Raw genomic sequence first — 7,010 nt, forward strand, 5'->3', positions numbered from 1 at the left:
AAATCTGGCAAAGGCATGCAGAATTTCTAGACACAACTCCTCATGTAAAATATATTTAAAAGAGTCCACCAAGCTGAAAGAGAGGCTACAAAATACAATTCCCATCTGAGTTGCCCTGTGACAAGCTATGAGACTCTATTTCTATCATTAACAACTTTGATAATCAAAATATAATATTGCAGGTAGTGAGCTAAACTGGATATGGTGGGAGAGGCAGGAAGGAAACAAAGGGAAAGGAAAGTAGAAAGGATCAAGATGCCATATGTGTGTGTGCCAATACCCCATGTTGAATATGCTTATGATATATCACAAACCTACACTAATAAAAGTTTATTTTAAAAAGTGGATCTTTGTCTCCATCTGCAGCTCCTGTTCAGTGGTAGAAAAGTCTCTTTGTTGGTCCAGAGGTGAGCAAATGTGGCAGTCAAGCCTGAACACGGAGCTCTCTGCATCTGTTGCTGAGGATATTGATCTAGTTTGGAAAACAGCATAGGACACTCTGTGTCTAACTTTTTTGTCAAAAAATAATGGCGATCTTGTGGGGGAGACCAGTGATGTTATAATAAAAACTCCTGGAAGATATGTTGATGGCTCCAGGGAAAATGCATTACCATGCAAAATGGTGTAAGAATTAGACATTTAACAGAAGAACAGAAAGACAATGAGAAGAGCCTCCCCAAATCCAAAGTCAACTCTGAGAGTCCTCAATTCTGATCCCACTGATGGATACTAAGGGAGGTGTTAGGAGGACTGAATAGGTTTAGAAGATGCATACAAACCAATGTCAAAGGGTGGAAATGTTACCTCTTCAGTACTTAAACTTAACTAAGTACTGTTGACCAATAAGGATCCCTGAGACATAGTAAAACTGAAGAAGGAGCTTTCAACCCAACAGACATCCTTGGCTCTCTGGGAGGCTGTGATGCCCAGGCTGGGCCAGTTCTGCAGGGTTCCACGAGAGGCAACACAGCCCAGTGTTTTAGCTGAGTGACCTGACAAGCTAGTGCACTGATGAGTTAGCTGGGCACTGACTTTGGCTAATGAGAGACTTGTCCTTTCCAGTGGTGGCTCTTGGGCAGCAAGGCCAAATGACAAGCAGGACTTAGATAACCCTGTGCCTGTAGGATTCCTCAGAGGCTGTTGTGAGAGGAGTTAGAGTCATGATTCCTGGGCCCTCTCTGATCTGTGGAGGGTGGAGGCTGGCATGCGGGTCACATTGACACAGGCAGGCACATCTCCTCCTTGGTCCTTGTGTGTATAATGCACACCTTGTGTGTATTCTCCACTTACAAAGTGACCCGATGTGCAAGACATGATAACACATTCATATATCCAGTCAGTTGCTGTGTTTAAATGTTCAAATCATATATCCTAGACATAATCATGCTTTCTTTATATTCTCATTTTGAACCAAAATAAAATCATGATCCCGTTTGTGTATTAAATTCTTGAAGAAAGCTTTTAGTTGTGCTTCCTTTGATGTAAAATTCTTTATTTAATCCCTTTTCTAAGTAATGTACAATTATTCATACCAGCTTTTTCAACATAACTTTAGAGGAAAGGTGAAAATTTTATATAGAAGGCATATATAATTTTGTATGACATAATATCTCAGAAATCAGTAATGGTATATATTCATGCATGTTTAATCTCATTCAAACATTTGATTACAAAAATCTTTAGAAATTAATGTGAGGGGCAAAGAGAGATCACTGAAGTTCTTATCAAATGCTGCATATTTTAATCTATTATCTATTTTATTTTACACATTATCATGTATTTCATATACTATATGTATCATAAAATTTACACTGTCTTTTACAACCCCAAGGAATAGATGTAGTTACTGATATCTAGAACTTCAGAGATAATAGGATTTTTTTAAATTTAAGAAACCATGCCCTAAATTCCTGTTTAGAGTTCCATGAAGTGAAACTCTTTGAAAACAACAATTATGAGGCTACTCTCATGAGAAGCTAAAGAATTTTTAGTTGGATTTACACTTTCAAACTTTGTAAATTTAGTTATCTACAGAATTTTAGAATCCTAAACCAAATGAAAATTTATCTAAATCCCATGTATAAGCTTGGTATAATTTCAACCAAGGTGATTAAAGATCGAAGAATAAAAAGGACCACTATATATGTAAGTAGAGTTTTAATTATTTTACTCAAACAATTCAGCATTATTAACATTGATATTAAGAGAAAATGCTGTATAATGCTGGTGCATTGGACAATTTCAAAGACTACATAGAAAATGAGAAAAACAATTGTACACTGAAATCATGCAAGCTGGAGCTCTGAAGAAGCTTCCATGTCAGCTGTCTGTGAAGTACTAGTTTATAATATGTGAATTGTGACACTGCACCTACAAATGTCCGTCCTTGCTATGTGTTCACTAAATGTTGCATGAGAGCTGCAGATAATTGCAATAATCTGCATATTAGATTATGTTTGGAGTCACAATGCAGTTATTAGTCAGTAGGCCACCAACACAAAACTTGTGGACAAAACCAACAAAATGAGATGTGGTTGGCATATTTCATTACGTGCAATGAGTAATTTAGGTATTTCTTCTGAAACCTCACCATGGGATTCATTGCTACATAATTGTTGCCTGTGTGTGTGTGTGTGTGTGTGTGTGTGTGTGTGTGTGTGCATTTATGTGTGTATGTGCTGTCTTAGGCATATTCTCACCTTTGGGACACAATGTCCAACACCAACAACCTCTAGGAGGAGAAAACATTTACTCTAGTGCACATTTATAAGTTCCAGTCCTCCCATCTTCTGGGTCCAGGTAGGAGTGGCATGGTGGAAGGCAGCAGCAAAGCTGCTCATGACATGATGCTCAGCAGCCAGAGAGCTGAAGCAGAAGCTGGATGGGAGAGAAACCTTTCCAGGCCATGCTCCTCCTTACCCACCTCTGCAGTCAGGACCTACCTCCTCACCTCAAATTCAGCTACAGATTCACCTGTGGACTAATCCACCTGTGAATGTGCTGCCCCATTACCCAGTCACCTCCTGTAAGCCCAACCTTCACAGGTTTTGGGGAGACATGCCTTAGTTTCCATATGATTTTATGCAATTCATTAGTGTGTGTGTGTGTGTGTGTGTGTGTATTTAAAGCACATATCATTGTAAGTTTATTTCATTTTATTAACATTTCATAAGACCAAAAATATCTGCTTTTTAAAATTATTCATTTTTTTCTGCATTTGTAGTCACAAACACAATGCAGATGAATTAGATAACATCGATGGAACTCTCAGTCCTTGAAAAAAGAACTCACATCTCATATTGGACACCATTATCTCAGACATCCTACATGTACATTAAGGAGCCAGTTATCTGTGGACTACACTTCCAAGGCCTTTAACAGGAACAGAGTCTGATTAGAAGGAGAATGTATCCTTTAGATAATTATGAAGATTCTGTATTTAAGAATAACAATGCATGGACATATTAATCAAGGCTGTTTCCATCACTCTTTAGCCACATTGAAGACAACAACTTCTTCAAAGCTATGGACTTCCTCACCTAAAGATATTGATAACTGTTGGACCCTCTGCCTAGAATCCTTTCCTTTCTCCAGTCTGCACTTTTTTATAACTAAGATTGAATGTGTATATCCAAGGATGCCTCTCTTCTGCACAATGGAATTTGTTGTTTGCCCTTCATTCATTTCATCCAGCCTTTCTATTTGATGAAGGATTTCAAGGTTATTATGAACTATTTTATTGCTTAGGAAATTAATGCCTCTTGGTTTTACTAGATTATAGGATCCATTAATTTATAAATCAATGAATTTATCATGAAAATGATAAACTTAAATGCACAAAAGTATTATTGAAAACTTGATAAAATTTAATATACTTGAACTAATGCCTGAATAACAGAATAAGCAAATAAAAAAGCTGGTAAAAGTAGAAGTATCGGGAAAGTTTTCCAAAGAGAATTAGTACTATACAAGAATTCCAGAGAATGGAGCACCTCAGCTTAGAGAAACACAACATATATGCAAATTAGTATTAGTACAAATAAGTATTGGTATAAATACTAGTCTGGGAAAGGTTTGGATTTATTATAAATATTTAAATCCACATTCTAGTTTTCAGTTTTTCAATAGCTGCCTTCACATATTTATTTCTTAAAATATAAATCAGAGGGTTCAGCATGGGAATCACCAGGGCATAAAACAAGAGGTCATTTTGTCTTGATCTAAGGAATAAGATATATTTGGCTGGAAGTACATGCAGAGCATAGTTTTCCAGAAAATTGCAACTGCAGTTAAATGGGAGGTGCAGGTTTGGATCAATAAGCTTTAAACCTCCCCTCAGCAGAACAGATCTTTAAGATGAATAAGATGATATAGCAATAGGAGACAAGAACTCCCCAAATGGTGCTCAGTTCAATGAATCAAAAAATGGTAAAAATGGCTAACTCATTGATCTGAGTCTCTGAGAAGACAGTAATAAGATGGGTGGGATATCCAGAAGAAATGATCAATCTCATTAGAACTACAGAATCACAGGCAGAATGTCAATGTGGTGTGTATCAGAGCATCTGCCAGTCCCACCAGGTAAACCCCAGCCACCAGTAGGGAGCACAGACTGCTGGACTTGTGGGTTGTGTACAGCAGGGGGCTGCTGATGGCCTTGTGGCAATCTTAGGCCATCACTGCCAGCAATATGCACTCAGAGTCTAAAAAGGTGCAGGTAATGAAGACCTGGAGAGCACAACCAAAAGAAGGGATTGACTTGTCCTTGCCAAATATGGCAACCGGAATCTTGGGTCCAACTGCTGTGGAATACCAGAGGTCACAAAAATACAGGTAGCTGAGGAAAATATACATTGGCACGTGAAGCTGGGAGTCCATTCTAATTAAGATGATCATTCCAAGATTTTCCAGAAGATTAATGACATAAATAAGTAGAAAGAAGATAAATAGTGTTACTTCCATCCTAGGGTTATTAGTAATTCCCACTAATATCAATTCAATCAATAAGGAGCAATTTCCTTGATCCATTGTTCATAATCTTGTTAAGCATTTGAGAAAATAATAAAAAAATTATACATTCATATATTGCAATTCTGGACATCAATTATATATATATATATGTATGTATATATATATGTATGTATATATGGCAGACATGATATTTCTTCATTTTCCTATTTATCCTGGTCACGTTATGTTTTAAAAAACATTTTCATCTATTTGAAAATAAAAGTAAAAAATCTAGTATGTCAGAAAATTGCGAAGATTTGACCCATATCCAGATCTAAATCTTCATGATATATTTGTTTTTCAACATGTTCCTTGATTTTTAATGGCCTTATTTCCTTATTTCCTGGAATACAAGTGAATGAATTGAAATCATATTGGATCTTTAAAATGATATTGAATAAAGCAGATATTACAGAGACAAAGGTTTAAAATGGCTTATTAAGCAACTTCTAGTTTTTACAATATCTGCATGTACATAAAATTTATATAATATTCCTAAATATCATGATTTGATCAAAAGCTGTTCTAGAAACACAGAACATAACACTGGCTAATATTAAATTACTATGGCACTTTTATTTGTCCATGCTTTCTTTAGTATTTTATGAGAGAAGTAATTTTCATTTACCTTTTCTTTAGAAATCTATTATGATTTTGCCATAATACTCATTATCGGTTTATAGCAATATTCTGATACAGAAGAATCAGGCTTTTGTTCAAAAAGTGGACTAGAAATAAACAGAAGCAACACATTTAAAAATATATTTTTAATTCACTGAATTAAGAATACTTGGAAATTAAAACTTTAGAATGCAATGAGAGAAAATCAATATTTCTGAGATATTTAGGTTTCTCTACCTTTTACACAAGTGCAACTTTATGTTTCTCTGTTGACATATGAGAATTGAAATGTTGATGATATATTTTTCATTCTTAACAAACCTAAGTAAAATATGGCATGTTCCACATAGAACTGAACATATGCATAGTTTTTAATGTGCCAAGTCAATTATTTTTAAATAAAACAAGAAAGTATCTGAAATTCACATATGTGCTGGCACACCAATAAAATAAAGACTTTCTTGTTACCAGAGTAAAATAAGAAATTGGAATATTATCTCATGGATAGTATTGCATTCAGTCAGATTCATCCAATTCTGATTTAATATATAATTGTATCAGACATTGGATAGGAGAAAATATTAAAATAAGAAGAAAGCATATAATGACTCATTTTTTAATTTCTCACATTATTTCTTTTTCTAAAATGGTGATTAGCTTTGTTCTTTTTTACCCTAGATTTGTAAATTGCCATTTACAAACATGCATGAGACAAGCAGGTCTTTGATAGCTGAGCCCTAGGCAAAGAGCAGCTTATTTTACCAGGCAGCTTTGGGGATTTTGCACACTGAAGTTATTTCCCGGATTCTTTGCTGTGATGAACTTTACCCCTGGTTTTGTATTTTGCCCTGAAAATACACTAACATTCGTTTTATTGACCTTTAATTATTCACAGTTGTAACCAAATTAGGAACAAAACTGAAAATGCTTTTTAAACTCTAAAACTTAATATAAATTTTCCTTCTCCAATCAAAGCAGAAATGTAATGTATTCCAAATAACCCCTAATTAATCACTGTCATTTCCTGTCTGTTGTCCATTATTTCTCCCATTTTTCAATACTCTTTACCATCTCAGAAATATTTGTCTTTTGATACAATTATTTTATTTGAGTATAATGAATGCATTAAGACATTCACCCTCTTAAAGAAAACATTTCTTTGCTTATTATTATTTTCATAAAGCATTGCAGCCGCCACCACTAATTCCAGAATATTGTCATCACCCCAATAAGAAACCAGACCGACTAGCAGTCATGGTCCTTTCCCCTCGCCCTGCAATCCCTGGCAACTACTAATCTCTTGCCAGTGCTATTTGTTCATTCTGAACAGCCCACAGAGACAGAATTATAAAGTATTTAGTCATTTGCAACAGACTTCT

The 7,010-nt window shown here is 35.3% G+C and overlaps 1 pseudogene; it reads right to left on the bottom strand.

Moving 5' to 3' along the window:
* Positions 1-4,093: 4,093 nt before the first annotated feature.
* Positions 4,094-5,028, bottom strand: LOC147828864 (olfactory receptor 5W2-like; annotated as a pseudogene).
* Positions 5,029-7,010: the final 1,982 nt, after the last annotated feature.

The sequence above is a fragment of the Heterocephalus glaber genome, unplaced genomic scaffold (assembly GCF_053883595.1).
Source record: "Heterocephalus glaber isolate CG9 unplaced genomic scaffold, H.glaber_assembly_v1.0 deba00000896, whole genome shotgun sequence".
Lineage (NCBI taxonomy): Eukaryota > Metazoa > Chordata > Mammalia > Rodentia > Bathyergidae > Heterocephalus > Heterocephalus glaber.